This window comes from Drosophila erecta, unplaced genomic scaffold (assembly GCF_003286155.1).
Source record: "Drosophila erecta strain 14021-0224.00,06,07 unplaced genomic scaffold, DereRS2 tig00000055-arrow-pilon, whole genome shotgun sequence".
Lineage (NCBI taxonomy): Eukaryota > Metazoa > Arthropoda > Insecta > Diptera > Drosophilidae > Drosophila > Drosophila erecta.
Window position 1 is genome coordinate 19,893,879 of NW_020825200.1, and position 11,889 is coordinate 19,905,767.

Consider the following 11,889-nt stretch of genomic DNA (forward strand, 5'->3'; position numbering starts at 1 on the left):
AAGGCACAGTGGGTCGAATCAGCGAGCTGAGGCGGGAAAAGCTGAAGGAGTCATGCCTCATAATGTTAAAAATTATATTTAAATAAATAACAAAAATGGCCAATGTCTATTGAGTTATATAAGTTTTCGCTTTTTGATATTTACGTTTGAAAATTTACGTTTTAATATTTAAGTTTTAAAATAAACTTGGCTTCAAACAAAACTGTACTTAATTTTTTTTAATATTTAATATTTATTACCTTGCAGAGGTTTTATAATATTTTATAATATATTAAGTAAATAAGGTGCGTAGCACCAATCCGCTTGCCAATCTCGGCGGCCGTGCCCCCTCCTGCTCCTCCTGCCCCTTCCGCTCCGCAGCAGACTTCCTCTTAAGACAATAAGCACTGGGCCAGGATGTTTGATGGGGAGGTGGGCAGGAAAGCAGGCAGAAATCAGCGGGAGTCGCCACAATTCACACACTCGTGTGGCAGGAGCGTGTAGGCGGCAAATGTTTCCCTAATGATGACGTCGCTTATGAATTGTGTCGCTAGCGGGGAAATGTGGCAAAGATCTCAAGTGCTGCCTCCGTAGTATTTATAAAAAATATTTCTGTTCAGGGGTGCGAAAACAACGGGCAGCAGGGAGGAGCAATGATTACGTTGATTTGCCAAATGGCGCTGATGACAGTCGGCGGCTGAAGAGGCTCCGCAGAGCCAGCGACTACGTGAGTCTACTGATTTTTAATTAAAAACGCAAAAACCACCCGAGCAGCGGGTGAATGTGGAAAATACAAAAAAAAAAAATAAAACAGAAAGCGGGGTTCAGAAACAACAAGGAAAAACTCAAAGTGCGCGTCACAAGGTTTCCTTTTGTTAATCGACTTGATTGTAAATATTTCTTTGCATAAGCCCTGTTCTTTTTCTCCTTCCAATCTGTTGTGTCACTCCCCTATATTTGAGTGAACAGAGGAAAATGTTGTCAGAATATAATAAAATGAGCTTTCTTATACTCATAAATATGTTTTGAAAACATAACTATTATCTATTTATATAACTGATGGCTAAGAAAAAAGTAATTTAGCTTTTAAGCCCCAAAAAAGAGGTTAAAGTCGAATCATCATTTTAGGCTCATACTTTAGCTAAGCAAAATTATATTTTTCCCTAATGGAAATGAATCATTTTTAGCATGAGGTTTTGCTTTACTTATAAAATGTTGTAACTCCTTTTCGGCCAGTGCTGACTTGTTTCCTGAACTCCCGCGACTGTTGCTGCGCTTCCAACGACACAATCACCCCACCAGCACCACCCCGTCTGCACCTGTCGTCCTGGTTGGCAGTGGCTTCCTTTTCGCCACCCCTGCAGCACCCGCCCCTCCTGGAGTTTCCCCAACACTTGGCTTTGTTATTTATGGGTTTGTTGTTGCCACGTGATGCTGTTGCTGTCGTTGTCGTCCTCAGTCGATGTCCCCAGTTGATGCGATGTGCGTTTTCCCCACTCACTCTGTTGACTTTTCACGCCCCTCACAGGGAAATAAGGCACCAGTTTGTGTTTTTAATTTGACAAACATCTCGCGATTCCATTACTTCTGTCAGCAGCAGAAGAAGAAGTCCTGCTGGCATCATGAATGCGGGAAAGAGCTCTTCTTTCAACTAGTTAAATATTATCTTTAGAATCCGGAGCTACAATTTAAATCTCAAAAAACAACAGCAGATGCCGAGCGTGGTTCACAGCCAAAACGAAATAGAAGGATATAGTCAAGGTATAGATACCCGTTGCAAGGGACAATTTCAAATACAAATTGATAGAAATCGCCAGCAATCTAAATATTACGGGGTGTGTCAGTTTTGGGCGATTTGTGAACTTTGAAGTGGGACTTGCTTAATCTCAACTTTCTAGCTTTTATAGCTCCACAGATATCGGCTAGGCTAGTGATTCTGATCAACAATATTTATTCTGTTTAGAGTCGCACACGCTTAATACTTTTCAACGAATTTATTATACCTTTTTACTTTATAGTAGAGTAACAGGTATAATCACGATCATCACATCACATTAATAGTTCCCGAGATCCCGCCATTTATACGGACAGACGGACATACGGACAGATGGAAATGGACTGATAGACTCGGATAGTAATTCTGATCAAGAATATTTATTCTGTATATATTCGCACTCGCTTTCTTCTACCAGCTTAATAATTTTCAAAGAATTTATTATATCCTTTACTTTATAGTAGATTACTCTTAGGAGTAACAGGTATAATCACGATCATCACATCACATTAATAGTTCCCGAGATCCCGCCGTTTATACGGACAGACTGCTAGAACGGACGGACAGATGGAAATGGACTGAAAGACTAATATAGCCAAGAACTTTTCCTTCTACCTGTGCAACGAATCTGGTAAACCCTTTAACTCTTAACTGAGTAACAGTTAAAAAAGGAACTGAAAGCGGTCAAACTAATATACTAACTAATACTAACAATAAAAGATGGTCATATGTTGCAAAACTGAAACAGCTAAACTTATAATAACTCGCTTAACAACTTAACTATTTAACTTATAGGAAGTGCTTTAGGACACAACAGTGCTAATAGTATGAAAGGCGATATTTATACTACGCGTGTTCAATTGTTTTGTAAGAGATCATTTAGAATAATTGATAATACGGGTATATCTCAATCAGCTTGCCTAATTAACTTGGCCTAAATTGGGCCTGCCCTCTTTCGAGTTGAATGTTTTTTGTAAACCAAGCCATGTTCGGCAATTAAATGAACGTGTCATGCCACATTGTTTGCTCATTTGTCAAACATCATGTTGACGGGCAGAGGTGATTTGCCAACTCCAAAAACGAAAGTGAAAGGCTGCATTGTGTGCATTGCGATGATGACGCTTTAAAAAGTGCAATAAAAATCTGCAGTGGCAGCGATCAATTTCAGAGAGATTTCAGCACACGACACTCGTGCTGAACTGATGAGAGGGGTAAATGGAATCGGATTGTGTACATAATTAAATGGCCATGCGTACGCACTGATCCGAAGTGAACTGGGCTGGCTGCGTGGACAAACACCATCCAACACCCTCAATTAGGAGCCATTGACTCGGGCCAGCAGGCAAACAAATAAGAGCAGGGCCCAAAGCAAACACTTGGCTGACACAATGAAAAGTGCAAGGCAGCTGAAAACTGCACCCCCGCCACAGGATACCCTGTACCAACCCCCGGAATCACTAAGCTTTCATTAGGAATTATGAATATTGAATGGACCCATCCCGCCAAGGGTTCTAGCCATCAAATCAGGCAAAAAGCCTTAAGTTTGCACAAGTACTTTCAGCTAATAAGCATTGCAATGTGTGTGTGTGGGTGATGGGGGTGTAAATAATTAAATTCTTAATTATCTCCAACCACCTTCCACAGGCGAAGAATTCCCGCCACTCATAAACTCTCATATGAGCGAGGAATGGGTATGTTTTTGGATTCCGACAGTGTCACATTCACTTAATTAGCTTTAATAATTCATATGTGCCGTAGGCGAAACTTTGGCTTTAAGCAGGTGAAAATGCCACCCCTCCACGTCACTAAGTGGAAGTAATGTCATCAACGCCCTAATGAGCGAATTAGTATTCATTATGAGGAGCCCTCCTCGCAATTCTTTTTTTTCCCGGCTTATCGGTCGACGGTGGGCGTGGCGCCGCCCCCGATCCTGTGAGTAGTTGCCAAGCAGAGTGAAAAATTAAAATAAATTGGCTTTTCAGTCATAGTAGTTGTAGTTCGCAAGTGGTAACGACACCATTGTGGCCCATAGGAGGGTTGCCTTGGGCAATTGCCTCGGGAATTATGCGGCTAATCCAAATCTAGAGGGAACTTGGGCACAGATAAGCCAGGTGATTAAAAGAGGCAATAAAGCAGGCAATTAGGGAACGAGTTTAATTTGTTTGTTGGCTTAACTGTACAAAGTTGTTAGTTTGGCATGTCTTGCATTTATACTCAGAAACCATTGATGGCACTGCCCAAATAAATTGGTTTCTATCTTTAAAGGTTTATTATCTCGATGGACCAAAAATGGGCCAACAAGTATTGCTTGACTCGATTGGGAAATAAAAATAAAAATTGAAGGATTTAAGCAATTGAGCACAGCTCTATAAATATCAGTAATCATCAACAATTATAACTGCACAGATTTTCCACAAGAGGATCAATTCCTGTCCGTCATTCTCTATAAAATCTTCTTCTTGTAGTACTGAATCCGTTTTTATTTATCTTAACAGCTCAAGCAGAAACACTAGACATTATATAAAATTGTACATTAAGATATTATAGATATTAATTTTTTGTTGTACATTTTTGTTTATATTTAAAGAGGCACTGAGCTGCCAGCTAAGTTGGTCCCACACCAGCGGCCAACACCGGACACAAAATAGCCAATAATAAAATTAATGTAAGCAAAATAAATTTCTGTTTAATTTTGTATATGTTGTATTGCTACATTTGTAATGCATACAGTGTACAAATAAGCAAACCTCGCCTTGTAACTAAACTAACTAGAAAACCTAGACACACTTGTATGTAATAAATGTGATTTGTTTGATTTTAAAATGTGACATATTTTACCAATATCTAATTAGACAACTTGACTGTTAAGCAGATCAAAATAATCAAATGAACACCAAAAATTAATTTACTGCAAAATCAAAAGAATACATTACAATAAATATCTTTTGTGTAAAACTTTCGGGCTCATCAAGTGAACTAGTCCAAAGGTAACTTCCTTTGTCACAGCTAACAATTAATTGTAATAGAGTACAAGCTGAAATGACATTAGGTTTGTCATTCACTTTAGGATGTTTAGAGCAAGCCTAAACGCTAATATTCCATTGTTGAGATAGTGTCCTTTTTGCAATGAGTGTCCTTTTTGCAATTCGATTGTTCCGCACATTATTTCCCATTAATCGCCGCTTAGTCATTGGCTCTCTGGTTTCAAAGTGAGGCAGGGCGCATTCAAATTAGGCATTCATATCACATATACCCTTTCTGACTCATTACCATGACCTTCGTGAAAGTCGGGGAACCACCCACACCATGACATCCCCGAATCAATTACACGCCCATCAGCTTTGGCTGCTGGCCATTTCTTGGCCAAGTCGGCCACTTGAGGGCCAGTAGCGAGACACTTGTCGCCGCAGCTGGAAAGTTCATTACGCTTACCGGGAATCCCCGAGTTTTCTCGGACCCGGGCTGGTTGACTTCTAATCCAATTAGAGATTCCGCCGCTGCACGTGCTTTTTGCGGCACTTCTCGTTAGACTTTCACTGGCTCGTTAAGCAATTTGCGCGCCGGAGCGGACCGAAATTCAATTCGAGGGGCGACAAACTCGAGGACAAAGAGTCGGCCGGGCAATTCAATTTGCTGGCATTTCCATTTTCAACTTTCACCTTCGTTATTTAATTATGCACACGCGTTCGTGGATTGGAATTCATTAAACACACTCTTGTGCTCAGAACCCTGCTCAATCGCCAAAAAGTGGAAGTCGAGGCGCCACGCGAGCTCGGGAATCGCGCAGGAAGCTTGTCGAGGATACTGCGCCGCACGTTGTGTAGTGCCGCGATAGCAAACCGCAACTGAACGCCGCATGGAGACGGGCTGTCTGGCCAGGACACTCCGTCGTCCTGGTGCCTCCGCGTCTGGCGTCGAACTCCTGCTGCATGTGGGTGCGTGTGTATGTGGCGCTTTGTTTTGGTTCCGCTTCGAACCGCGTTGCATACGCGCAGGCGCCCAGCGAAAATCGCTCTTCGCCGCGTTGCATGCAACATCGCCGAGGCAGCCGCTCTTCGCCGTCCGCTTTTATGGCTCGCACTTGTTTTGATTGGTTTTGGAGCCGTACCTTCCGTATTATTCGCGGCAATCAGGACTGATTTGATAATCATTCCCATTGGGACTTACCAGCAGCACCTGAATGAACTGATGAATTCCCTCTTAATTACCAAGTAATTAAGATTGCAACAAAACACGCAATTAACTTGTTATTAAACCGAAAATAAAAACCGAGCAGAATGGAAAGTTAATAATCCACGCAATATTTTTTTCACATATGTATGCTTATTTCAATGATATTTATTTCAGTGATACAGCCTGATTAAAAGTACATTAACAAGTACCATACCTTAACGAATTTTTAAAGATCATTACTATACTCAGATACTACAACGATATCATTCAAAAATATCAAGACAAATTGTTAATGCTCCATTTTATATCTGAAATGCAAACATTCGTAAAGATTTAGCAATCCCTCATGTTAAAGATGAAATTACAAAATATAGCAAAAACTATATAGATAGACAAGAATTTCCGAAAACAATTTAGCCTTAAGTTTGATTACCAACAATTGTTATTGTAAGAAGACTCAAACGAATTCACGTGCTCGATCTCCCTCATAGATAGATAAAAAAAAAAAAATAATAATAATAATAAAACATGTGATAGTACATAGATTATGTATTCGGCTTAATGAAATCTACTGCCTCTGTTATTTTTAATATAAATTACAGCATTTACTTATCGTACACTTAAGACAGATTGTAAAATAAAAAAAAAAAAAAAAAAAAAAAATTACAATACTTGTTTGAAAAATTGCCTGTCTTTTCAACACTGATATTTGAAGTAAAAGGTATTCTAATTTTAAAATAAATACTATCGTTCGATTCAATATTATTACTTTATACGAACTTTGCGATTCATTTTGTGCACGCAAAGCTCATAAATAGTCAAAAACTTTCCATAACTAAAGGCATGCATTTCACATGCTTCAGGTAATCCTAGCCAGTCATCCACTCCACCCAAAGTGGCCATCAATGGGCAGCCCGCCAAAACAAGATCACAATGTATGTAAATGCAGGGGAATTAAAATCAATCAGTTTTAGTGTTAGTTAAGACCAGGCTATAATGCAGCCACTTAAAACATAAGACGGCGAGGCAGTCCGAAAGTGAGGGGCGGGCAGTGCCTGAAGGCCAACATTTATGCCACCCCAGAGACTTGGCCATTTACGATGGCTGGTGACCCCGGCAAGTGTCGTCCTTGCGCCCTCCTTGCCCCGCTTCTCTTTTGCTGCCGGAAACCGCACACGGAAACCTGGCGAGGGGGACATCTTGTGGCCAGGACTCTGTTTCGCGGTCCTCGGGAATAGGGTAGTGGAGTGGGAGTGGGAGGGGGTGTGGCAGGGGGAGTGGCAGGGGGATAAGCAGCTTGACAACTTTTCTTAAAGTTATTTGCAATTCTTATAAATGTGCATGCGTTACGCGCCGTTGCCCAATTACGTGGGGATGGATGGTGGATGCGGAGGGATTGGGCCATGAATCCGGTGCGAGCATACTTAGCGGCAAAGGTGAAGCTTTCAGCCACCCTCGCGTCCTTGCTGAAGGTGCATTTTACCCCACAGGATTTGAATGTTTTTTCCTTTTGCCCGCCTTTGGCTTTCCTAATACCTTTATGGGGTGACTAGAGAGGGTGGCTTGCCAATGGGCAGGCAGAATTTGAAATTGAAATTGCCTCAGCAGATTGGCGGCTTTTATTTGAGCGGCCAACTTTTATTTCCTCGCTTTTATTCCTGGAGCGGCCTTCTCCCCCGCTGGCCAAGTAAATTAATGAATGTGTGAAAAGCGTTCAGGCCCATTGCCCCATCGTTCAGCACGAGACTTGTCATAAAAGCGTCCACTATTAAACGGCAATAACGATTGCTGGCGTCCGATCCAATCCCCAATCCCCAGTCCCCAGTCCTCAATCCCCCACAGTAGTCAACACTTTGTTCGCATGTGTCAGTCGCAATTTTACGAGCGGAATACTTTTGGCAAAAAGTTTTTACGTCGACAAGGAAATGGCATTTTTACTGGCCATCTAAGCAGCTCCTTTTCCCTCCCGAAAGGCGGCACATTGTGTCCAGCTGTTTGGGGGAAAGCCCAGAATTGAGTTCGCCTTTTGCCTGCTCGCCAATGATGGGAAAATTGAAAACGACGACGAATATTCGGAGGGGATGGAAAGTTGTGGCAAGCAGCGCTTTCTGCTGCAATGGCACAAAAATTGATTTGTTGTCGATTTCGGTGGGGTTTCGGTTGTGATTCCGTTTTCAATCTAATTTATGGGCACTGCAAGTGCAAGTAAACATGTGCGACAAACGACCTTATGAAGCCAGAACTTTCTTCTCTCCAAAGCTGTTAAATAAAAATGTTTTTCCTTTTCTATATTTCTCGCTTTATTGGAAATTGAGTGGAGCGCACTCCAGACGAGAACCAGAACGACTGGCACAGGATGTGGTGCCTCTAAGTTGCTTGTCAGCAGCAGAAGCTTCTGCCATTTGTCTTCCCCGATTCCGATTCAGATTCAGATTCAGATTCCAATTCCGAATCCGCTGAGAACTGCAGACGTGTTGAGTATCTTGCGGGACAGATGCCGCAGCCGCAGATGGAGCAGATACTGATCGTCAGTCAGTGATCGATTGAACTGCATGTGTTATGCCAAATGTGTGGGAAGACTGCCTCGAATTCGCGATGCGCTATGAGAAGGTAATCGTTGAGATACTATAAAGTATCCGAGCGGTGGGAAAATATTTCAGCATTTCTTTTACATTTTATCTATGCTTGCTAAATATTTCATGTTCGCTGCCTGCTCCATTTTGGGAGCAATCCCAAGCCATCGAATCTGCGAGCCACCTACTCGCTGCTCATTAGCATTACTTACATATGCGGGATTCTCCTGAGGTATTCGGTGAACTCTTCAGTGCGCAGCTCATTAGCAGGAATTACTTATGCTTAACCCCTGTAGCTATGTCAAAGCCAAGCTCATGACATTGCCGGAGTCTCGAATCTGATTTCCCGACCTGTTCTCGGTCCGCCTGACTGTCTGTCCACCTACTTAATTATTTAAAGCATTCGCACAATTTTCACAAACATGTTTTTCTTATTCACTTAATTCACTTTTTTCTTTGACAGACGTATCTGAGCTTCAGGAACAGGTTGCCAGGTACACCCAATGCAGATACAGACCGACTCAGATACAGGTACTTGGAGATACATAGATAGCTGGACTTGGGTTGGAGTCGGGGCCAGGCATTCCTTAGCTGGAAGCCTCACATTTATGCCAAAGTTAAGTGAACTTGATGCCTTTGCCGTGCCTTTATCTGCAGCCCGCGTATAAGTTGTGAGTTTTTTAATTGCAGTCTAAATGGACTTCAATGAATGCAGTGGCGGGAGCAGTGGCGACTCCAGGTTGCCAGTTGCCAGTTGCCAGTTGCACTGCCACGGCGGCAGTTTATCTTTTGATTGTTGCAGCTCCGTAGCATCGGGCCATTGGAAGCCCTCGAAGGGCTCTTAAGTCCCAGCGACGTCGCCTTTTTAGTGAACTCGAGTTTTTAATTACAGCAGCAGTGCTTCTGTTCTGTTCCCGTATCTATCTGAATCCGACTCACTTCCCCCCAAGCAGGCGACCGTGTGTGTCTCTATTTGAAAGAAATTAAAAGTTCCGCCCGGGCAGGGAAATTGTTTTGTTTTTGTTTTTGTTTTCCCTTTTGGACATGGCTGCTGCTCCTAATACCAGGATTGATGTGGCGCATTAAGAGCGCAAGCAACTGTGGCCCGGCAGTGGCCCGGCATTCTGGCCAAGATTGATGAAGCCACTCTAAGCCGCAAGAGCTGCTGTCCCCGGCTGTTGTTGTTGTTGTTGCACTTCTTGCTGCACTGGGAGCACGTACTTTGTTCGACTGCCAATGCGGCATTCCCATCGTCCAATCGCCAACCCATTGCCATGGCCACTGCCAATGTCTCGGCCACATGCCGCGCACGGCCACAATTCGTAAATTTATTAAACGTCAACACGGCACTGAGCCAAATAAACTTGTCTCACGACAACGTCCCCCGGTCCTCCGGTCCCCCGCTCCCCTGGCCACCCTGCCCCATACCCGCCACCCCTCTGTTTAGCAAACCCCCCTCGCAGGCTGCCTGGCACGCAGCAAACGGTTAAAATTAATAAAGCATCTTTGCCTTGCCTCGACTTCTTCCTTGTCTCCGGCTTTCGCCAGCAGTAGTGCACTGCGAGAAACCAGATTAAATTGCCAGAATGGTACAACATCGATATGTCCCTAATGGCCATTCGAAAAGGAAACCATACGCACAGGCGTACCATCAGAATCAGATGACTGTTAATAAAACAATCTTAAAGATACACAAGTATCTTCCTCAGCATTCCGCTGTCATATCTCCAAGTGTAAGCTAGACGAGGCAGGGAAAGAGCGGTAGAAACTCTTGGCGACCGGTCTGTCTTGGAGTCGTCTTGCCATTCCCATTTGGCTGCCACTGACCACTTTTTGTGAGTGCTCGCCGCTGCCAACTAAGCAAACAGCTTCAAAGTTGCCACAGACGCAGTTTTAGCCCGCAAACTGGAGACTCCGGAGTCCGTCGTGTGGGCTTCTAACAGTGATATTTATCTGCGAGTGCAATTACCGTTGTATGGGCTCGATTAGGGTCCGGATCGGTGGCAGGGGCTCATAACTCGACCGAGGAAAGTGCAGAAAGCCCCTCTCGACATTCGAGAAATGTGGCGGCACACAACTCATGGATGCAGATGCAGATGCAGATGCGGATGCACAACCCCAGTGGGTGACTCGGCCGGGTGAAGCTGCAACCTCTTCGAATGCCTTGACAAAACGGTCCGCTATCTGGAGGGGACAATCGCTCCTTGGTGATTTTCAGGATGGCATTCCGGTTCGCCATTGATTTCAGGCAAAGAGTTATGCGGCATTCTATTTTAGCAATTTATATAGCTGTCCCATACTATTATTTAAAAACAGATAGCAGTGCTGCTATTGATCTGCGACAAGATCCTAGTCATACTATAACGATTACACACATTCGTCACATTCATCATTAGCTGGCTACTTTTATCCCAAGACCTCTCAATCCCTGAGCGCAGCTCAGTCCGTCAAACAAATTCCAGAACATTTATCTCCATGTAAATCTGAAGAAATGATTAGAATTTTTTAATAAAGCCAGCTGCCAGGGCAGCGAGCTTGTTGCTCCGCCGGGTAATTGCCTCCACGGAGTCTTGTACTCCGTTTAGTTGTTGTAATTAAAGTACGAAATGAGCGGGTAACAACAGCAGCAACAACTAGCTCGACAAGCAGCAACAACAAGAGGCTCGATTAAGCTGCAGACTCAGGTGAGCTTTAACAGCAGCGGTCACGTGAATGGGGTCGCGTAAATTGAAGAAGGCAATTATGTGCTACTACAATATAATCTAAAGCCTTCAGGGCTTATGAAAACATATTTTATTAATAATTTTATTAATAAGTTAAAGTTATCTAGTTTGATATTGGACGGAAAATGCATGTAGGTAGGGGTTTCTTTATCAAGTGTGTATATTCTGCATTAAAATGTGTTGAGTGTTTTACTACAATATAATCTTAAGCCTTCAGGGCCTTTGAAAACATATTTTATTAATAAGTTAAAGAAACACACAAAACAAGCTAGTGAAATTCAATGCTCGTGATTCTAGTTTGATATCGGATGGAAAATGCATGTAGGTATCAAGTGTGTATATTCTGCATTAAATGATTTTTTTTATTGTAAGACTTATTTTATCCCATTGTTTCGGCTTTACATCACTGACCGCAGCTGTGCCCCTGACTTTCCATCCGCCCCCCTCTGCATCAGTTGCTTTGTGTGGTTACTTCTTGATGATCACGGTGATCAGGCGCAGTACCAACAACATATCGTAATTAGACTAAGAAGCAATTTACAATTTCAACTTTAATCTTGTTAGTTGAGTGCTGCCAGCAGCTGAAAGCGAAGTGGATCGTTGCGTGTTCTGGGTCTCGAAGGAGCATTCGGGGTGTGGCTGCCACGCCCCCTGGCCCCTGGCCCCA